The 23,856-nt window shown below is 44.0% G+C and overlaps 1 protein-coding gene across 1 annotated transcript in view; it reads right to left on the bottom strand.

Annotated features, from left to right (window-relative positions):
* Positions 1-23,856, bottom strand: part of LOC126485074 (uncharacterized) — a 172,908-nt gene that overhangs the window by 22,691 nt on the left and 126,361 nt on the right. The window lies entirely within an intron of this gene.

Below are 23,856 nucleotides of genomic sequence, written 5' to 3'. Positions count from 1 at the left end.
CGCAACAAGCTTTAACTCCATCAGAACTCGTGCGACGTGCAGCTGCCAAAACTTCCACTTCAGGCACGACTCAGGGACCCACAAAACGACGAAACTGAAGTGTATACTGGTGTCGCCGTGTCTACAGTCATGTACGACACCACTGACGTGCAACTCATTCCACGCAACGAGTGGCGCAACCCAGTGTCGTCGTGTAAACTGGGCTTTAGACACAAGGCATGTGTATGCGCGTGTGGCAACCGCCACTTGAAACCAGCCACACCAGATTGCCCGTCCGCCGTCATTCGTGTATCAGACGATAACGGCCTCACGTTTTTCAGTAATTAAGACTGCTAGCTGCCAATGAAAACTGTACAGGCTACCGAATCAAACATTAGACTGACACGAACGTGAACTGTTTTCCTCAGAGAAACTGCTACACTGGTTTCAGATCTTGTGGTGACACTGAGCAAGACGTTAATGAGATTGTATATCTGGAGCACAGTGTTTTATACTAGTGAAATGTGGATTATACAACAGAGAGAGTGGAGCATTTGAACTGTGTCGCTACGGAAGGTCGTTAAAATATGTGCCGGACAACTAATGAAGAAGTGTTACAGAAAATGGGCTATAATCGAAAAATATGCAGAGCTTATACGGAAGAGTGGAACATTTGTTGTATGATGGAGCTTTGTTTCTAGTCTGTTATCGGAGCATCCTCGGGGTCGCGCGAAGATCCATTCGCGGTCACGGCCAAGATGCAGGCGCTCTTAGCGACGTACAGCGGGCGAGACAAAGTACGTGACGCAGTTATTTGATCGGAGACGTTTATTGGCGTACACGTTTTCATTCAGTGCACTGTCACCGTACGAAATCATTCTTACTAAGGGTCTCCTGCTTTGCTTTAGATCGCGACTACCTTTTTACTAATAAATGCCCTGTAGCAATTAAACTACTTTCTTAAATCAGGCCGCAGCTCTCGACTGAGCTGCATCTACAGAGCGGCAAGTTAGGTGTCTTATCTTTTCCTGTCTTTTCCTCGTAGTATATTTATTAACTTTCGTGCGTGTTGTTCTGTCTAAGAGGTTTAATCTCACGTTTTCGTGAGGGCAAATTCATTCAGTTCGTAGCACAGAACTTGCTCACTGAACAGCCAGGCACACAGCTGCTGTTGGTGGCACATCAGGAGGGTAGCAAGTTGCATATATAGGATTCTGTTTGCTTTTATAGTATACTTCTTCAGTCAGTCTTGCTAGGATGGTTAGGATGTGTGCATGCTGTGAGCGGACGCAGGACGAGCTGGCAGCAGTTCGCGAATAGTTGAATCGACTTTCGGCTACGGTCAGTCACCTTCAGGCTGCAGGCTCGGGGTGTAGCGACGGCGGTGGAGAATCTGGCGCGTCACACGGGACACCTCAGACGGCGCTTACTTTGCGCACGGTCTCGGCTGACGAGGCACTTCCTAGAGTTCCCGCGTTGGATCCGCCCTCACCACAGGCTGAGTGGCTGGTGGTAACGCGCTCGCGTCGCTCGAGGCAGCGGGCCAGTGTGGACACTGGCCGTCAGGCCTCGTCCATTCACCCTGTGAGTGGACACGTGGCCGCTGCTTCAGCAGGGACTCGGAGGTGGGGTTTACTAATTATCAGGAGCTCCAACGTTAGGCGTATTATAGAGCCCCTTAGGCAGATAGCGTTCAGGACTAGAATGAAAACCAGTGTGCTCTCGGTATGTCTGCCGGAGGGCCTCGTCAGAGATGGCATGCCTTCGGCTGTTGAGCGTCGAGCGTGTAGTCGTCTGGACGTTCTGGCTCACGTCTGTCGCATGGATTCTGTTCACACAGGCGGCTGGCGGAGGTGGTGAGACTGGTAGCGAGCGCAGGTGGTGCAAGCAGAGTTCGCAATTTGCAGCAATGTTCCCAGAGTTCGTCGGGGTCCTTTGGTCTGGAGCCGAGTGAAACGTCTCAACCAATGGCTTCCTCGTCTCTGTGATGGTCTTGACTACAGATTTCTAGACCTGTGTTATCGTTTGGGGATTCGTAGGACTCCCCTTGTTAAATCATAGGTGCAGTACACAAAGGCAGTACTTGTTGAGTGCACATGAGAGCTGTTTAGGCTAGACGTTGGTTTGAGGTTCTCTGGTGAACACTTGCCAGCCGATATGCAGCAAGGGAAGTCAGACCGCGTTCAGAGTAAAGACACCTCGACTAAAATTTTTATCACTAAACCGTCGAAGTATTCGTAAGAAAATTCCCTAGTTTACTGTCCAGGAAAGCTCTCGCTCAAATTAGTTCAAATGGTTCAAATGGCTCTAAGCACAATGGGACTTAACATCTGAGGTCATAAGTCCCCTGGACTTAGAACTACTTAAACCCAACTAACCTAAGGACATCACACACAGCCGCGCCCGAGGCAGGATTCGAGCCTGCGACCGTAGCAGCAGCGCGGTTCCGGTCTGAAGCCCATACAACCTTTCGGCCACAGCGTCCGGCTCAAATTAGTCTTGCGACCGAGAGATGGCTGAAACCCATAGTGGAAAGCTCTGAGACATTTAACGGGCCGTGGAACGTATATCGGAAGATAGATTAGAGGTCATAGGAGTGGAAGTGTTCATCGCAGTTAACATAAATATTGTCTCTATTGATGTCGAAGTTGAATGTGACAGTAAACTTATCTGGTCATATACAACAGGTGTAGGGTCAGCCAAGTTAATTATTAGACGTTTTTACCGGCCACCCGAGTTCTAGAGTCATTCAAAGAAAGTCTACGGTCAGTAGCGCAAAAAGACCCAGATCATGCAATACTAGGCGATTTTAGCTTACCAAGCACGGACTGGGATGTCTACGGATTCATTGTAGGGGGTACAGACAGACTGTAGTGCGAAATACTACTGAACACGTTTTGTCGAAACTGCCTTGAGGATATACCTCAGCTGCCCACACGCAATTAATAGCTACAAATAGGCCGGATCTTATTGACAATGTCAGAGCAGAAACGGGGACTAGCGTTAACGGTGTCATTATAGCAATTATGGTTACGAAAGTTAATAAATCAGTCAAAAAGGCAAGGACAGTGTCTCTACTAGATAATCAGTTGTTAAAGTCTTACTTAGTGTGTGGATTGAAGTCGCTTACTTGCAGTAAAATGAACATAGCGGGAAAGGTCAAGCAGATTGTAAATCGTGGTCTGGAGAGTTATGTGCCTAGTAAGTGGATAAAGGCTGGAAAAAACTCACCGTGGTTTAATAACGAAATTCGGAAGATGCTGCCGAAGCAAGGGCTGTTGTACTCTCAGTTCAAAGACGGAACGCACAGATGACGACAAGCAAAGGTTAGTAGAGATTCGTGCGTCTGTCAAAAGATCTACGCGCGAAACGTGCAAGTACGACCGTCATACCTTAGCAAAAGGTCTGCCAGAGAACGAGAGGAATTCTGTTGCTATGTAAAATCATTGAGCGGGTCTAAGGCTTCCATTCAGTCCCTTCTTGACCAGTCTGATATGGCAGTTCAAGGTAGCAAAAGGAAAGCCAAAGTTTTAAATTTTGCATTCAAGAAACCGTTGACGTAGAAGAATCGTACAAACATACCGTAATCTGACCATCAGACAGACTCCCGTACGGACGACATAGTAATAAGAATCCCTGGCGTAGAGAAACAGCTGAAATATTTGAAAGCAAATAAGTCACCACATCCGGATGGAATCCCAATTCGGTTTTACAAAGAGTACTCTACGGTACTGGGCCCTTACCTACCTCGCATTTATAGCAAATCTGTCGCGCAGCGCAAACTCCCAAGCGACTGGAAAAAAGTGCGGGTGATTCCTGTGTATAAAAAGGGCAAAAGAAACGACCCGCAAAATTACCGACCAGTATCCCTAACTTCGGTTTGCTGCAGACATCTAGAACATATTCTCAGTTCGAATTTAATAAATTTTCTTGAGACTGAGAAGCTTATGACCACGAATCACCATGGGTTTTACGAAGCATCGCCCGTGCGAAATTCAGGTTGCCCTTTTCTCATATGATTATTGCGGACTATGAATGAAGGGCAACAGGCATATCCCATATTTCTAGATTTCCGGAAAGCATTTGAAACGGTTCCCCACTGCAGGCTGTTAACGATGGTACGAGCATATGGAACAAAGTTCATAGATATGTGAGTGGGTCGAAAAATTCATAAGTAATAGAGCCTAGTATATTATACAAGGTGCCGTCAGGAGTGTCCCAGGGAAGTGTGATAGGACTGGCGCTGTTCTCTATATACATAAAGTATTTGACGGACGAGGTGGGCAGATGTCTGCGGTTATTTGCTGATGCTGGGCATACGGTAAGGTTTCGAAGTTGAATAGCTGTAGAAGGAGACGACTTAGACAAAATTTCTAGTTGGTGTGAAGAATGGCAGCTAGCTCTAAATGTGGGAAAATGTAGGTAAACGCGTATGAGTAGTACAAACAAAAAATGGTTCAAATGGCTCTGACCACTATGGGACTTAACTTCTGAGGTCATCAGTCCCCTAGAACTTAGAACTACTTAAACCTAACTAACCTAAGGACATCACACACATCCATACCCGAGGCAGGATTCGAACCTGCGACCGTAGCGCCTAGAACCGTAGTACAAACAAACCTGTAATGTTCGGATACAGCATTGATAGCGTACCGCTTGACACAGTCACGTCGTTTAAATATCTGAGCGTAACGTTGCAAAGCAATACGAAATGGAAGGAGCTTCTGAGAACTGTGGTAGGGAAGGCGAATTGTCGACTTCGGTTTATCGGGAGAATTTTAGGAAAAAGTGTTCATCTGTAAAGGAGATCGCATTTAGGACGCTGGTGCGATGTATTCTTGAATACTGGGATCCGTACCAGGTCTGATTGAAAGAGGACATCGAAGGAGTACAGAGGCGGGCTGCTATATTTGTGCCTGTAGGTTCGAACAACACTAAGTACGAGTATCACGGAGACGCTGAATTCCAGGAGTGAAGGCGACGTTGTTCTCGAGGAACGCTACCGAGGAAATTTAGAGAACAGAGATTCGAAGGTGACTGCCGAACGATTCTACTGCCGCCACAATACATAGCGCGTAAGGACCACGAAGATAAGATATGAGAAAATAGGTCTCATACGGAGGCTTACAAAAATGGTTCAAATGGCTCTGAGCACTATGGGACTCAACTGCTGTATTCATCAGTCCCCTAGAACTTAGAACTAATTAAACCTAATTAACCTAAGGACATCACACACAACCATGCCCGACGCAGGATTCGAATCTGCGACCGTAGCAGCAGCGCGGCCCCGGACTGGAGCGCCTAGAGCCGCACGACCACCGCGGCCGGCGGAGGCTTACAGACAGTCGTTTTTCCTTTACTCTGTTCGCGAGTGGAGCAGGAAAGGAAACGACTGCCAGGGTACCCTCCGCCGCCACCGTACGGTTGCTTGTGGAGTCTCGATGTAGATAAGTCTCTCAGCTGCGACTACTGGTTTGGAAAACGAACAACGCATACAGTGACTACATCGTCTCCAACTCGTATACAGTAACTCCCCCTACAACGTTGTCTATGAACACAACGGGACAGCATTTTACAGTCAAAAACGCCAAAATTTAAGTCTCTACTGGAACAAATGGGATTTATTGCCTCTTATTAACGCCTCATAACTAAACGACTCTTCCAGCGAGCTAATGGCTCCGCTCTCGGCTGTGTGACGTTTTCTTCCACAGTGCGTGGACGTCTACTAAACTCCCGCACTCGCCATGAAACACAGCAAAAACCAAGCCGGTTGACATACCTGGACAAGGCGACGCACTTGAGACCTCTTCCGAAGCTCTCTGTGGGCAGAAGTACTTTGTAGATGGCTAAGGTAATGTAAATTGAAGGTGGAGAAGGGAAAGGATCTAACAGTATTAGCTGCATCAGGACTTCATGCGGAATCAGCGGCGACGAGTGAAAATGTGTGCCGGACCGGGACTCGAACCAGCGTACTATGCAGTTCCGCTGAGCACTGCATAACCTGGACACAGTCTTTATCCCAAAAGCTATGTCGGCAAGTTCCCCGGCCGATTCACTCTTAGCGCCATCTCCTCCAGTTCCCGTCCATGTCCTTCAAGTTGACTTATTTTAAATTCACGCCGGAGGTTGAAAACTGATGTGCATCCACACTGATGTTTGTGGGCCGGCCGGAGTGGCCGAGCGGTTAAAGGCGCTACAGTCTGGAACCGCACGACCGCTACGGTCGCAGGTTCGAATCCTGCCTCGGGCATGGATGTGTGTGATGTCCTTAGGTTAGTTAGGTTTAGGTAGTTCTAAGTTCTAGGGGACTTATGACCACAGCAGTTGAGTCCCATAGTGCTCAGAGCCATTTGATGTTTTTGGATTCCTTGCCCATCGAGGCGAACCATCTACGTGAATGCGTGGTGTTTGTTCTTTTGGATATGTCCGAAAGAACAGCAACTCGTAGTGTAGTGGCTAGCGTTGCTATCTCTGGATCACGGAGTCCCGGGTTCGGGATTTTCCCTGCCCCGGGGACTGGGAGTTTGTGTTGTCCTCATCATTCGTGAAAGTGGCTGGTTTGGGCTGTGTACAGATTGGGAATCTGTACGGGCGCTGATGAGCACGCATTGAGCGCCCCACAAATCAAACGTCATCATCAGCAGACTAGCGACTTCCGATACACACTTCGCAGCATAACCTCCGCTCCAGAAGGCTCATAACGTCCCTCCAACACAAAAAGGTCTGCCAGCCGACTAACCATTTCTGTGGCTCCAAAAACCGCTGCACGAAACTGTTTTGTGAATGAGGCCTTAGGGCCAATCGACGTCCGGAACAAATTTAAACATCTCCATTGGCTGTTACCAGTTTCATTTGAGCGAAAAGCTTTTTCAAGGTTAATTTCAACAGATGCTTTAAAACACCTGCCGTCCTCTCGCAAACTGTGTCGTCAGCCCAGACCAACGCCCATTTCAGCAGGGTTAAGGCAAGCCGGCCGTTTCTCACCAGCACTGGCGAACACAATATTTCCAGAAGGAGCAAATAGACGCGTCCAGAAAATATGCTTAATGTTTGCTCCAGAAAGGCTGGGATCTGTAATACAGAAAAATCGATAATATTAAGTGTAGAAGACGCGCATAAATTATCTCAAAATAAATAAAAAACTAACAACTGAAAAAAATAAAGAAAATGAGATAGTAAAAGGAAAAGAAACCACAATTTTTTTATATATTTTGTGTAATGCATGTGGATTGTATGTAATAGAATTTTTACAGAGTGTTACAGTACGATACCTACAACCTTCAAGGGGTGTAGAGGATGCCCTGAGGCAGGAATTGAGGATTTGAACCCGTGTCCGGAAACGTCATCCAACAAAATAGCAGAAGTTAGAGGCGCCGGCATCTGCCAACAGGCCACCCCTTTGCCAGGCGGAACGTTTGTTACTGTGTGATTGCGACTGCTTAACGAGATCGCCAGTGGAGAAAATGGAGCAGGCTTTGTCTTCTATGAATGCGATGCTTTGTTGCCTCGGTGAACGACGGCTTCGGACACTGGTTTTCGTCTGCAGTTTATTTTTCTCCTCTACACGGAAAAACATCGGAGATTTTAGAGTGTTCGAGGACACACATAAACTGCGGATAGAAACTCTTGTGACGAAACCGTCGTCCACTGTAGCAACGGAATACTGCATTCATAAGAGACAAGGCCTGCCTATGCAGCAGCTAGCTCTAACTTTTCCACTGGCGGTCGTGAATCTAACAACATCACGAAACGTTCCGCCTTTGGTCCGTCAGAGCACCAAGTCACGTTTTCTTCTGAAGCATGGCCTAACAGCAGGCGCCGGTGGCTATAGCTTTAACGCTCGGTAGCGTTGCTGGATGACACTTCTGGACACGGGTTCCTCTCCTCAAGTTGTTCCTCAAGACGCCTTTTATGCCCCCTCGAAGTTTGTGGATATCGTTTCGTAACACCCTGTAAAGGTGTGTGTGAAATGGTCCTTGGCTTGTAACAAAGTCGTAGGGTTTGGAGACTTTACCCGTCTCTTGTTCAATAACAAACTTCAAACTAACTGTCGCTGATACACAGAACCAGAATATAAATCCGTTAGTTTTGTTCATAGATGCTGCATGCAAATAATGTTTCCCCCGTCCTCAGCGAGTTTAGAGTTCAATATCAGACGCAGATCATTTACTAAATTAACATATAAAATAGCAGATGGTGAAATTCTACTCGCTGTAGCTAAACAGATCTGTAACAGCGCGAGACCCGATTTTAAATAAACCCGGTAACACTGCATTATTAGTTAAAGTGCACTGTCTCAAAGAAGTTCTGCTTCCTGGCAAGCACTAATAGCGATAATCACAAGTCCATCCCATACTCGACCAAATTATTCCAAGTGTCGACTGCCGTTAAACATTAAGTCCCCACCGAACTGTCTGAGTTCAGTCGAGTTCGCTGCGAGATAATTCCAAGTGCTGATGGCACTATTCGCGAGAAACGGGAGTCCGTCTGACACACCACAAAAATACTTTATCAACGAGCAAAAATATTCAGAAATCAACGCAAATGTCTGAACAGAGTCCAACTTGATCCGAGATTTACTCCAAGGTCGGATCACCTTTACATGCGAAAATCGTAAATTGAACCAAGCCATTGATGAAATTATTCTAAGCGTTAACTGCTGTCCCGAGAAGCTGCCTAGTCCGCGGGATGGTGTGGCTAAATTGCTGCACGGATCCTGCTTGTGCAACTGCGTCCGGACGGCCGTTCAAAAGCAACGATGGCGCCGTGCGAGCTGTTTAGCACACAGGACTCGCATTCTGGAGGACCGCGGTTCAAACCCGTGTCCGGACATTATTTAGGTTTTCCGTGATTACCCTAAATCGCTTCAGGCAAGTGCCGGTACGGTTCCTATGAAAGGGCACGGCTGACTTCCTTCCCCATCCTTCCCTAATCCGGGTTCTAGGCGCTTCAGTCTGTTGGAACCGCGCTGCTGCTACGGTTGTAAGTTCGAATCCTGCCTCCGGCATGCATGTATGTGATGTCCTTAGGTTAGTTAGGTTTAAGTAGTTCTAAGTCTAGAGGACTGATGTCCTCAGATGTTAAGTCCCGTAGTGCTCAGAGCCACGTGAACCTTCCCTAATCCGATGGCACCGATGACCACACTGTTTGGTACCCTCCCCCAAACCAACCAACCAACCAACGACGGCACCCCCGCCCCTCCTCCCACCCTTTTATATGATCGGTTCCCCTATCCATTGAATTTCCTGTAATTTACGTCATTCAGCAGGTTAGAGAAATCACTAACTGATCTGAGTCACAACTTTTGTTACAGAAACGCGCTATTAAAACCAGAAGTGTCAGTAGAAAAGCGTTAAAAAGCTGATTAAAACACTTTATAATACAAAATAAGTTAAGTAGTTCATCCACAATCTTAATTAGAATGATTACACATCTCAAATGAAGACATTAGAATTTAGTTTTTGTTGAAAGTGCCTCGCGGTTATGAGACACACATAAACGGTAGCCTGCACCAGTTTTTTAGGAAATTATCTCCTGTTTCCATTGCTGATGTCCAAATTTATATACCTTTCATTCAATTTAAATTGCTGCTGAAACTATGAAACATTCTAATTATTTAATTAAAATCAGCAATTAAACATAAAATTCTTTTGCTCTAAGTGTTGTGTATGAAGTGTGTCTACATCTCCGCCACATTTTGCCGTGCTGTTCGTTTAGGTCTCTTAAGTAATTAAATACGCCAACTTTAATTAAACATCTGACTCAGCCATCTCTTACTTGATATTATGTACGTAAGTATGGTTCAAATGGCTCTGAACACTGTGGGACTCAACTTCTGAGGTTATTAGTCCCCTAGAACTTAGAACTACTTAAACCTAACTAACCTAAACACACAACACACATCCATGCCCGAGACAGGATTCGAACCTGCGACCGTAGCAGTCGCGCTGTTCCAGACTGTAGCGCCTAGAACCGCTCAGCCACCAGAGGTCGGCATGTACGTATGTAACTATGTAAGCAGCTCACCCGACGCGCCTAGATGTGCCCTTTAATATGCTGTGTCGATCTCTTTTATGGTTAAATTATTACAATTGTTATTAAAAATATTGTGGAAGTTCGTTACAGATACCTTGCTGGGTTAATAACTAATTAAAAACATCATTTGAATAGTCGACTACGTACCGTCTGGATTGCTTCGCTCTGCTCTTGAAGCTGGTGTATTGTACTGTGACGTACGTTCAATAGTACATGCACTGTTGCTTGCTACCTATGGCGTTGATTATATGCCTTTCCCTTGGTTGTTTCATAGGGTGACTCTTCCTCCACCAAGTGGTACGCCCTCAGTATGGTTGGATGACATTCGCGTAAATGCGAACGAAACTGCTCCCCTTCTACCAGCAGTGTACCGAACGTCAATGGAGCAGCGAAGCGTTCTTAGTGATAGAAAAAATGCACTGGCTGTTGCCCTTTTCAAGATGGTCGTCGAAATGATGCACAAAACAATAGGCCTAAATCTCTGCTGTACAGAGTGAGTAGCATTACTAGTCTGTCAGTTTCTTTGCCACCTTCCAACAGCAGTAGCGTGTGACTAGTTCACACGGAAAGTAGTCGTTATAAACCGTGTACTTCATTGGTTCAAATGGCTCTGAGCACTATGGGACTTAACTTCTGAGGTCATCAGTCCCCTAGAACTTAGAACTACTTAAACCTAACTAACCTAAGGACATCACACACATCCATGCCCAAGGCAGGATTCGAACCTGCGACCTAAGCGGTCTCGCGGTTCCAGACTGTAGCGCCTAGAACCGCTCGGCCACTCCGGCCGGCCGTGTACTTCATTGTCAGGGCTTACTCCATTGAAAACGTGTGTTCACTGTTGAAGAATACGTGCGGTCTGAAGCCATTAAAGTTGTTCGTGACACTTTTCATGAAAAGTTTGCTGAAAGTAATATTCCTGCAAAATCAACTATTCAGGATCTAGTGAGAAAGTGGCGTTCGACAGGCAGTGTTGATAATTAAAAAAGAAATAAGGCACCGACTGTACGTCCACCTGAAGTTGTGGCAAATGTGACGGCACACATTGAAAGAAGTCCCTACAAACATTGCAATAAATAGCAAATCAAGTGTAGTCTTAGAAAGATCAGCCAATAAAATATTTGTAGACATTAATCACTGGTTCCTAGCCAATTCTTTGTCACTAAACTTTGAAAAAACACACTACATGCAGTTCAGAACTTGTAAGGGGTGTCCCAAGAGTATATGTCTAACATATGATGACAAGAAGATAGAAGAAGTGGACGGTGTTAAATTCTTGGGATTACAGCTTGATAATAAATTCAACTGGGAGGAGCACACCACAGAACTGCTGAAGCGTCTTAACAAATCTCTGTTTGCAATGCGAATTTTGTCAGACATAGGGGATATAAAAATGAAAAAGCTGGCATACTATGCTTACTTTCATTCCATAATGTCATATGGGATTATTTTCTGGGGTAATTCATCAAGCCAAGCTAAAGTTTTCCGGGCACAAAAACGTGCAGTAAGAATTATATGTGGTGTGAACTCAAGAACATCCTGCAGAAGCCTGTTTAGGGAACTAGGGATACTAACTACAGCTTCCCAATATATTTATTCCTTAATGAAATTTGTCATTAAAAATATATCACTTTTTCAAACCAACAGCTCAATTCATGGAATCAATACTAGAAATAAGAATAATCTTCACAAGGATTTAAAGTCACTTAGTCTTGTACAAAAAGGTGTGCATTATTCAGGAACACACATTTTCAATAACTTGCCAGCAGCCATAAAAAGCTTAACAACCAATGAAATTCAGTTTAAGAGAAGCCTAAAGGATTTATTGGTGGCCAACTCCTTCTACTCCATTGATGAATTTCTGAGGAAAACCAACTGATTTGTATATAAGTACAACATAACTTCTGCACAATTTCAGTGCAGTAATGTGTTCACTGAAAATTTGTGTGTGTGTGTGTGTGTGTGTGTGTGTGTGTGTGTGTGTGTGTGTGTAAGTATAATCTAACTTCTGCACCATTTCAGTGCAGTAATGTGTTCATTGTAAATAAGTATTACAGTAGTTGTATTACATGTTTCTTACCTTATAAATAAATATAAAACTTTTTTATTTTAAATTCAGTGCAATAGTATTTGTAAAATGACTCTTAGTGTTCATTAAAAAATGACGATCATTCCACTTGGGACCTGTGGAATGGTACATTAGCTTATTTGTTTTAGTTTAAATATTTGTCATGTATTGTTGTTTTTCTGACATGTTCCACATCCTGGAGGACCTCCTCACTACGGATCAATTGGAATGAAAGTAAATCTAATCTAATAATCTAAAACACGGCAATGCAGAATATCTCGCAGGTCATCTTAACGCATCCTTCATGGCTTAAAAATGAAACCTTGCCGTGTGAGTGTTGTAATTGGTTGTTGGAAAATGTCGCTGGGGGACATCTTGATCCGTTCCTCCTTTTTTCAACAGATGAAGCTTGGCTTCATCTGTCGGGTTACTTTAATTCAAATGGTTCAAATGGCTCTAAGCACTATGGGACTTAACATCTGAGATCATCACTCCCCTAGACTTAGAACTACTTAAACCTAACTAACCTAAGGGCATCACACACATCCACGCCCGAGGCAGGATTCGAACCTGCGACCGTAGCAGCAGCGCAGTAGCGGACTGAAGCGCTTAGAACCGCTCGGCCACAGCGGCCGGCTTACTTTGACTCACAAAACACAAGACACAAGTCACTGGGCTATAGAGAATCCCCATGGCATACTGCAAAAGCCGTTACACGATTTAAAAATTGGTGTATGGTGTGACGTATCTGGTAACAGAATTATCGGGCCATTGTTCTTCAACGAAACTGTCAACACACATGTTTACTTGCAACTCTACAACTAATTTTCGGCTCTGTTAAATCCAAACGAAAAATGTTGTGGATATTTCCAGCAAGATGGGGCAACTTCTCATTCGTCGGATTTGTCCTTCGCTCGTATACAGAAGAGGACCATTAGTAAGGGATTGGGTCCGCCCCGCTCTCCCGACTTGTCACCGTGTGACTTTTACCTCTGGGGATTTCTAAAGGCCAGAGTCTACCGCAGCAATCCCACAACACTTGACACATCAAAAACCAAAATATTTGAAGAAATGTCGAACATTCCTCAAAGAGTACTGAAAAGTGTTTTCCTTAGGATGCTTCGACGTGCACAACTTTGCTTGGATGTTTGCGGAGAACATTTTAAACACAGACTTTATATTCCTTTCTAAGATATGCTTATTAAACTAATAAAACGTAAATCTGTTACTTAAACTGTTAATTACATAGTTAATAATGGAACTGTTCAACTGTTCATTCATATTCCTTTCAGCGCAGGGACCGGTTTTGTGTGCGCCACTCTGTAGAATAGTGGAACATGTTTCATGCTCTCATACTATTCTCGTGACCGAAAATCTGTGCAGGGATAAACATGAGTTGCGAAGACAATGATCATGTGAAACCCAAATGGCTCTGTACGTACACGAGACTCAAAAAGCAGTAAATGGCGGCGCCAACGTTAATCCCATGTTCCTTGCCTTCTGGAAGGTGTTGGTTACAGCTCCGCAATTCCACCTAAGAAATAAAATAACTGTATACGCAATATAGCTGTGAGACTGAAGGGTTCCTAGCAAACAGAACACCGCTGAGACGTAAAAGTACCGTAGGGTGTACCACAAGGAAGGGTAACAGGACCATTACTTTTCGCAGTATATACACTACTGGCCATTAAAATTGCTACACCAAGAAGAAATGCAGGTGATAAACGGGTATTCATTGGACAAATATATTATACTAGAACTGACATGTGATTAAATTTTCACGCAATTTGGGTGCATAGATCCTGAGAAATCAGCACCCAGAACAACCACCTCTGGCCCTAATAACGGCCTTGATACGACTGGGCATTGAGTCAAACAGAGCTCGGATGGCGTGTACAGGTACAGCTGCCCATGCAGCTTCAACACGATACCACAGTTCATCAAGAGTAGTGACTGGCGTATTGTGACGAGCCAGTTGCTCGGCCACCATTGACCAGACGTTATCAAATGGTGAGAGATCTGAAGAATGTGCTGGCCAGGGCAGCAGTCGCACATTTCCTGTATCCAGAAAGGCCCGTACAGGACCTGCAACATGCGGTCGTGCATTATCCTGCTGAAATGTAGGGTTTCGCAGGGATCGAATGAAGAATAGAGCCACGGCTCGTAACACATCTGAAATGTAACGTCCACTGTTCAAAGTGCCGTCAATGCGAGCAAGAGGTGACCGAGACGTGTAACCAATTGTACCCCATACCATCACGCCGGGCTATACGCCAGTATGGCGATGACGAATACACGCTTCCAATGTGCGTTCACCGCGATGTCGCCAAACACGGATGCGACCATCATGATGCTGTAAACAGAACCTGGATTCATCCGAAAAAATGACTTTTGCCATTCGTGCACGCAAGTTCGTCGTCGAGTACACCATCCCAGGCGCTCCTGTCTTTGATGCAGCGTCAATGGTAACCGCAGCCATGGTCTACGAGCTGATAGTCCATGCTGCTGCAAACGTCGTCGAACTGTTCGTGCAGATGGTTGTTGTCTTGCAAACGTACCCATCTGTTGACTCAGGGATCGAGAAGTGGCTGCACGATCCGTTACAGCCATGCGGATAAGATGCCTGTCATTTCGACTGCTAGTGATACGAGGTCGTTGGGATCCAGCACTGTTTTCCGTATTACCCTCCTGAACCCACCTATTCCATATTTTGCTAACAGTCATTGGATCTCGACCAACGCGAGCAGCAATGTCGCGATACGATAAACCGCAATCGCGATAGGCTACAATCCGACCTTTATCAAAGTCGGAAACATAATGGTACGCATTTCTCCTCCTTACACGATTCATCACAACAACGTACCACCAGGCAACGCCGGTCAACTTGTGTTTGTGTATGAGAAATCGGTTGGAAACTTTTCTCATGTCAGCAAGTTGTAGGTGTCGCCACCGGCGCCAACCTTGTGTGAATGCTCTGAAAAGCTAATCATTTGCATATCACAGCATCTTCTTCCTGTCGGTTAAATTTCGCTTCTGTAACACGTCATCTTCGTGGTGTAGCAATTTTAATGGCCAGTAGTGTAGAAATGACCAAATTCATAACGTCGGATGGTCCATCACGATTTTCTCAAATGATTCTGTTGTATACAGAAAAGTCGAAGGACTACAAAATTGTAGAGAAATGCAGGAAGACCCTCAAAGGATCGGCGCTAGGTGCAGAGATTGTCAGGTGACACACAACAGAAACAAATGCAGCGTACTGTAGGTAAGGAGCGGAAACACCCATTGTTGTATCATTGCGCGGTTGCAGAAAAATTACTAGAAGCAGTCACATCATAAAATATGTAGGAGTACACGTACAGTGCGATTTAAAGTGGAACGACCACAGGAAACTAACCTCAGCTACGCTAGATGCTAGATTGAGATTCATTGGAAGACTCCTCAGGATGTGCTGTTCATCCACACAGGACGTAGGTAACAAAATCCTCGTTCGACCAGCAGTTTAATATTGTTCGTCAGCCTGGAATCCCTACTGCACAGCACTGATTGAAATAATATAAAAGATCCAAAGAAGAGTAGCGTATTTCGTCAGAGATTCATTTACAAAGCGTCACGGACGTGCTCAGCTAAATCCAGTGGCTTACGATGCAAGAGAGGCTTCCTGCGTTGCTTATTGTTAAAACTGGGAGAGCCCATTACCCTAGAAGAGTCAGCCAATATATATTGCTTCTTCCTACGTGTATCGCAGGAAAAAACTACCAAAAGTAAAATGAGAGACATTTGGGCTCACATGGAAGCTTACCAACAGTCGTTCTTCCCGTAAACCATTCGCAAATCTAACAAGAATGGGGAGAAGTGATAGCAGTACACCAAGTATCCTCCGTCCCATGCCACAAGGTGGCTTGCGAAGTATAAACGTAGATGGATAGTAGAGGCAGGAAAGTCTCATTTGAGGTACTTACGATATTCGCTGAATCAAACAGACTCCGCTGGGTCTTTTATAGAAAAGAGGATACAAATAAAATTCCTTTATAACTGACCCTGCACAACGCCGTTCACGATCTGGAAAGTTATTCTCAGCCGAAGAGCGGACTGTAATGGACGCGTAGGCGGCGAGCCGCATTTGAAAGCATCTCATGTTCTATCAAGCGCATTAATCGACTTCGTCGCCAAAGCACACATCAGCGTACAAATTCAATTTGTCAGCATTTCATGCCTCTCAGGACCAGAAAGCCGTTTTCAAAAAATTATTATACGAATAGCCAATCAACTGAATGCGAAGTGAACTTGGTAACTGCGTTCACGAACAACAAATGGCAGTTCTACTGAATGTAGTAGTTAACGTATTTTAATAGGCGACTGCTACTATACTTTAGTTACTTTCAAGTATGTATACCTCATTATATCTTCCTTTTCAGATATGTAATTACGAAGTTCTGCCGGGACGCATTCCGTAAATGAATTCAAAGGACGGTATTAAAAAACCGGAACTAAGTCTATTACGGTCATTTTTTTCTTCTGTCGTTATTTCAATATCAATTTCCTTAATGATGTACCATCAAATAAAATAACTAAACAGTTTTAACTTCCGCCGACCGGTTTAAATAAAAGTTTTTTTTTCAGTGAGTTGGAGGCTGCCAATATATTAAATATTGTTTCATTTAACTATACGACTACGTAACTATATGCGTTTTCTTGCCATTTACTGCAGCAGATGACGCAATATGTTTACAAGCTCTTTCAATTGGATCCTATAAATCTGCGAAAAAGACACAGCAGTACCTGGAGGAAACATGCAGCGTTGAGTGTGTTGTTCCCACATTGTTCCCACATATATCAATCCGAAGGTTCCTTTGGCACCACAGTGACGTCCTATACATAATAGTGTTCCTTTCCGTTGCTCTGATCTTCCAACTGACGTAGCAAGTTAGTCGTTGCGAGACCTACAGTTTAACGAACCTCTGTGAATCCCGACTTTTTCGAGTGTACAAATCATTCCCAGAAATATAAGAAGTGATAACTAATATATAAAATCCTTGATCGACTGAAGACTGAATTTCCAAACTTAAGGATTTTGATGTTGGACACACACTTACCCCAAGTCAAAATAATAAATAAGTTTAAAAGAATCTCAAACCATTCGAATTATATCCCTTCCATCATTTGTACAGAGTAGACAAAATTTGTCGTGGACCACAACTAGCTTAGCTGACAAAATTGAAACATGTGTTTCGATATAGCGAAAAGTAACAACCAGCTATCAAACATGAAATGTACGTGAAATTTATGTCTTTGGCTGAAATGATAAATACATTACAAGGACCTAGAGCCAAATTCATAAGCCTTCAGTTAATTGGTTTTATCAAGTAATGTTTATAATAACAATGAAAAATTTTTAGGTCATTACATTGTGTTGCTGACCGTGTACCACAAGCGATACATCAGGTTGGTAACGAAACAAAACGTCACATGAGAAAAATCTATATACTGTATTACTTCATTTCAGTTTACTGACGTAATAAGAACCATTTTTCGTGTTAAGTGCACTCCATGGTCAGCCGGCACGGTAGCTCAGAGTGTCCGGCCAGACGGCTGTCTGTCCTCTGTAATAAATAAAAAATAAAAAAAACTGAGTGACGTATTCAACGATGAGCTTGAAGGACTGTCATGTGACGTCCACCCAGTTCGAAGGCTGAGAACAACGACGAACAAAATGGAGGAAAAAGCGGGATAGCATCTTATGCCAATAATCAGAACATCCTAGGTCCAGGGTTCGAACCAGTCCTTTCCTCCAGTTATGAATAAAAATGATCAACAATGGCGGCTGTAAACTTCCAGTATAAGGAGTCACTCTTGTTCTGCCAGTCATTGTCAAAGAGGGTGGAGGAGAGGAGTTTCTGGGTAACCTCTTGTCCTTCGGAGTAGGAAACCACTCCTAAAAGACGGAAGACTCAGCTGTGACCAACAGCATGAGAATGCAGAAGGCAATGGGAACCACTGGATCAAAGACACGCAGGGCGTTTGGCCTGTAATTGAAAAGGAATCAAGAACTTTCCATAGGAAAAAGGTTCCGGTTTAGTCCTCCATTCGAATCTACGGGAGGCGACTGCCAAAAAAGATACGGCCACAAGAAAAAGATCGTAAATATAGTATTTTACGGCTTTGGAGCATTGAATGTCAGTAATTTGGACGTAGTAGGGAAGCTATAAAATTTGAAAAGAAAAATGCTAACTCTCAATCTAGATATAGTGGTCCGTTAGTGAAGCGAAACGAAAACAAGATCAGATTTCTGGCCAGACGAATATAGGGTAATATCAACAGCTGCAAAAAGTAGTACAACGGGAGTGAAATTCGTTATCAATAGGAAGGAAGGGCAGAGCATGAGTTACTTTAACAATTCAGTGGTAGAATTATTCTCTTCAGAATCGACAGGTAACCAACGGCGATGTCAGATCTGGTATGTATTCCGACGTCACAAACAGATGATGAAGATATAGGGAAAGTATATGAGAATAATGAACGGGTAATTTAGTATGTCAAGGAGATGGTAATCTAACAATTAGGTTGAACTGGGACTCGGTAGTAGTACAAGGAACAGAATACAGTTATGGGACAATATGGGTCTGGTAGCAGGAATGAAAGAGAAAAAGAGCTAATTCAGTTCTGCAATAAATTTCAGTTAATAATAGCAAAGACATTGTTCAAAGATCACAAAAGGACGTGGTATACTCTGAATAGACCCGGAGGCACTAGAAGTTCCCAGCTGCATTACACCATGGCCGAATAGAGATTCCAAAATCAAAATCAGATATTACATTGAAATGCGTATCCAGGAGCAGATATAGACTCCAGTCACGGTTTAGTGACAATGAAGAGTAGACTGAAGTTTTGGAGACTCGTCCGGAAGAATAATGTGAAAAGAATTTGGATACTGCGGAATGATGAGATACATTTAAAATTAGCTAAGCATGTAGATACCGCCATAATGAATACCAAGTAAGCAGTTCAGTTGAAGAGGAAGGGGCATCTCTACAAACGTCAGTCACAGAAGTTGAACAGAAAAACGTAAGTACAAGGAAGATAACTGCGAGGAAACCTTGGGAGACACAAGATATTATTAAATGGATCGATGAAAGCAGGGAGTACAAAAATGTTCAGGGAAAGACAGGAATAAAGTCACTTAGGAATGAAATAAATAGGCAATGCAGGGAAGCCAAGAGGAAATTGCTGCAGGAAAAATGTGAAGTAAACGAAATAGAAATGTTCGTCCGTAGGACTGATTCAACATCTGGTAAAGACAAAACAACCTTCAGTGAAATTAAAAGCAATGGTGACAACCTAAGAGTGCAATAGGAATTCCACTGTTAAACGCGGAGGAGAGCATTTATAGATGGAAAGAATAGACTGAAGGCCTCTACGAGAGCTTTTGAAGACTTACGGTCAAATAGGGCAGAAGGGACAGATAACATTCCTTCGAAATTTATAAAATCTTTGGGGAAGTGGCAACCAACTACTATTCAAGTTGGTGTGTAGAATCAATTGAGCCTGGGGGAATGCCATCAGACATCACTAGAGAGGCAGTTTGGAAGTATTGTATTTGTTGACCTAGAAAAAGCCTTCGACAACGTAAAATGGTGGAATGTGTACGAAATTATGAGAAAAAATAGGAATAAGCTACAGGACAATAGGAGTAAACAACAATATGTACATGAACCAAGAGAGAACGTTAAAACTGAAAGACCAAGAACTAATTGCTGACAGAAAAAAGGATGTAAGCTAAGCATGCAATCTTTCACCTCTGCTGTTCAGTAGTTTGGCAGACAAGCCTCGGATCTCCTGGCCAAAGCACGTGAAAGCACTCTTCAATACGTACATCGAAGAAGCAACGACGGAAATAAAAGAAAGAGTTACAAGTGTGATTAAAATTCAGTGTGATGGAAAATCAGTGATGAGATTCGCTGATGGCCTTCCTATCCTCAATGGAGGTGAAGAAGATTCACAGGACTTGTTGAATGGAATAAACGGTTTAATGAGTTCAGAATATGAATTGCGAGTAAGTCGAAGAAATACAAAAATAGTGAGGAGTAGCAGAATGGAATTTGCGATAAAGTTAACATCAAAATTGGTGACCACGAGGTAGAAAGAATACTGCTACCTTGGAAGTTAAATAAAGCATACCGGGCGAAGTAAGGACGACATAAACAGCAGACTAGCGCAGACTGAGAGGGAATTCCTGGTAAAAAGAAGTGACTAGAATCAAACTCTGGGCTTAATTTGAGGAAGAAGCTTCTAAAGATGTACGGCTGGAGCACAGCGGTGTGTGATTGTGTCTCATGGACTGTGAAAATCCGTAGCACAAGAGGATTGAAGCCTTTGACATGTGATGCTGTAGAGGGATGTTGAAAATTATGTGGACTAATAACGTAAGGAATGAGGAAGAAAAGGACATATCGAAGACAACGTCAAGGAGGAGTGACAAGGTGATATGTCATTTGTTAACGAGGAAATAGTTTCCTCAGCACTAGAGGGGCATTTAGAGGGCAAAAACTGTAGGGGAAGGTAGAGATTGGAATACAAAACAGAGAAATGAGAACGTGTGGTGCAGTTGCTTCTCTGAGATGAGGAGATTGGCACAGAAGAGGAATTTGTGGCGGGTCGCATCAAAATAGTCAAAGACTGATGACTCAAAAAAAAAAAGAGGATAAGTTTATTGATTATTGCCTCTTGATAGTGATTAAGGCATTAGCGCCGAATCACCTTAAGGCATAATTACTTAGACGTTCATAAAATCACTTCAGAATTTTCGGTATTGCCGAAATAATTAGACGGTCACCCTCTATAAATTGTTCCTGGATATTTGATAGAAATGTATCATGGACGCTTGTGGTACAGTTGTTGAAACATGGGACTCACGTTCGACAAAGTGGGCTTCAAATCCCGGATCGCTCATTCGTATTTATATTCTTCCTTGATTCCTTAAATCGACCAAAGCGAAGTATATGGCCGATTTCCGTTCTCATCCTTGTCCTGCACTAACTTGTATTCCATCTCTAATGACATATTTTCTATTGAACGTCACACTCTAATCTTTCTAACTTTTAGAGGAATTTTCGAGTTGCATTTGTACTAGACTTATAGTCGATTGCTGTCATGTCACCCAGGAAGCGCCATAATTTGTGTGTAGACGATTGAGTACTGACATTCCGTGTTAGAGAAATATTATAGAAAGAGCAACAAACGCGAAGATGCACTACTCTCACACGAACGCCGCGTCCTTCCCAGTATCAGTGTGTGTGTGTGTGTGTGTGTGTGTGTGTGTGTGTGTGTGTGTGGTGTGTGTGTGATGAGAGCCAGCTTAAATCCAGCTACGAATGAGCCTCAAAACATCGGAAATTTTACTGAAAAATGTGAGTTGGCTCACATCACCTATAACTGTTGTTGTCGCCAGTCCGAAGACTGGTTTGGTGCAGCTCTCCGTACTACTCTATCTTGTGCGAGCCTCTTCACCTCGGAATAACTACTCAAACCTACAGCCTTCTCAATAATAACAATTTTTCCGGTAAGTTTAGCTTAACCGGTCAAGGGTGTGTAATGGAAACGGTGTGGTTATCGCGAGGAATATATGACGCCGAGTCCGTTGGATTTTTGGAAGGTCTACAGAACGAGGCCACACACTGCTTAAAACGGTTTATTTACATTGGGAACAAACGAACTCAAATTGCCGTCCAGAAATTCCTGAGTCACGCTCCTCGCGACTGGTTTAAATCGGTTCAGTGGAATGCCACGATAATTCCTTCAACAGCGCCACGCCTGATTCCTTCTTTCAGTCTTGCTGGATCCCTGACAAGTACTGCCTCCTTATTAGCCCTGTTGTAAACGAGATGTTAAGTTAGAAGCTGGATCCCATGTTTTGGTGTAACTGAGTCCAGCTGCCGTGCAGCCTCGCAGTGCATTCCGCTACATTTACCGTCGTAGGACAATAGTAGCACATCGGCTTACTCTTCAAACGTGTATTCACCGATGTTAATACGGAAAGTGATACGAAATGACAGCTGGAAGCGGCTGGCGGGAGGGCTAGACTGGTGACAAGCACACGGCATCAATTGGTCATCGTCGTTTAGTTATCTGTAGTGAGTGGAATATGCGTGCGGTAACAGGATACTATTTAACTCAGCAGAGGAGAAATAATGAAACCCTATGTGTAGTGTTGCTTTTCTTGTAGCAGTGAAATGGGCACTTCTCATGCAGAATGCCATTTATTCCGTGAATAGTACAAGGCCTTGAAATCTTAACAATGTCTTGACAAATGAAAACTTGAACGAGGCCAGATTTCGTGCCCAGACGCTATACCACAAACAGCTGATACAATAACTGGGGATATCCGGACGCGCTTGCAGGACTGCCCGATTTTTCATTTGTTACTTCCGTTTTACTTTTGTTACAGCCCAACACCACACCCAGAGGCTCTCCCATGGGAAGAACATTGGGACGAATGGTTGGGCTGTTCCACAGCTATTAACAAACATCCCATAAGAGAACCTGTGGTTATAGAGTTGGAAAGCAACAGTAGGGAGATATCAGTGACACAAAATTTGGAGATAAATTCTGCAATAAGCAAGACCCTGTTCAGTTATGCTTTACCCTGACAGTCTCACATCAGTTGTTTTATGCTGGTAGTTTTGTAAGTACAGTTTGTCACTGTTTCCTGATGCTGATGTCTTAATTCCAGTTACTCTAGAAATGTTCAAATACTTATTTTCATCGCTGTGGCTGGTTCTAACTGTTAGACACGAATTTTGCCTCAAACAACTCAGCCCACTGAGTCTGTCCTGAATGCGTGCTCGAGTCGCACCACTGGTTAGGGCGATAAGCAGGAGATTCGAGTTCAAATACCACTCTGACGTATATTTTTATTTAACACAACGTATTGACGCAGGTTCAGAACTTATAACTCGAGTGCAATGTACAAAGAACTTGGCACTAAGAGCCTACGGCAGGATCACGTTGCACCCCCTCTGGCTTGGAAGAGTGCACTGATTGGTTTGGGAAGAGAGTCATAAATCCGTATATCTTGCTGGTACACAACTGTTGTAACTGGCCCTTGATGTCCTGAATACTGGACCGACGGGCGAGGTGTTTACGCACATGTTGGATCGGGGACAGACCCGGGACTGACGTGGCAACGTGGCTACCTCACCATCACGCAATCAGTTCATAGAGGCACGTCTCGTATGTGGACAAGCATTGTCCTGTTGAAAACTGGTGCCACGACACTGTCGCATGAGAGGTGATACATGAGGCCGCAGGATGTCTGCGACGTACCGTTGTGCTGTCAAAGTTCCGTCAATCACAACCAGTCGTGACCTAAAGTCATATATGATGGCTCTCCACATCGTGAGGTCAGAGGTGAAAGCGCCACACCTCTACAAAATACTGGAAGAACGGACCTCTCCCCAGGTCGCCTTTGATGGTCATCTGGGGTGGGGGGTGGTACAGAACCACGACTCATCGCTGAATACAATGAGAGTACGTTTATCAGCAGTCTGTGCTTCCCAGTCTGTGCTTCCCGGTCACGGCACCTCTCCAACCGCAGCCGCTTGTGTTGTGGTGTTTAGCTAGTCAGTGCGTTAAGTATTCATTTCACGAAGTCACGATCATCCGACAACTTCGTTGAATATCTCGACTGACTGGCTCGGAACTGTGGTAATATACCCGGTCGGTGGGTCGGAGTTGATGTATTTGACCCATGTAACACACAGTTCATTTCACTTTTT

The sequence above is a fragment of the Schistocerca serialis genome, chromosome 6 (assembly GCF_023864345.2).
Source record: "Schistocerca serialis cubense isolate TAMUIC-IGC-003099 chromosome 6, iqSchSeri2.2, whole genome shotgun sequence".
NCBI classification, from domain to species: Eukaryota; Metazoa; Arthropoda; class Insecta; order Orthoptera; family Acrididae; genus Schistocerca; species Schistocerca serialis.
Note: the sequence above shows the minus strand (reverse complement) of the source record. Positions and strands in the feature narration are given on the sequence as shown.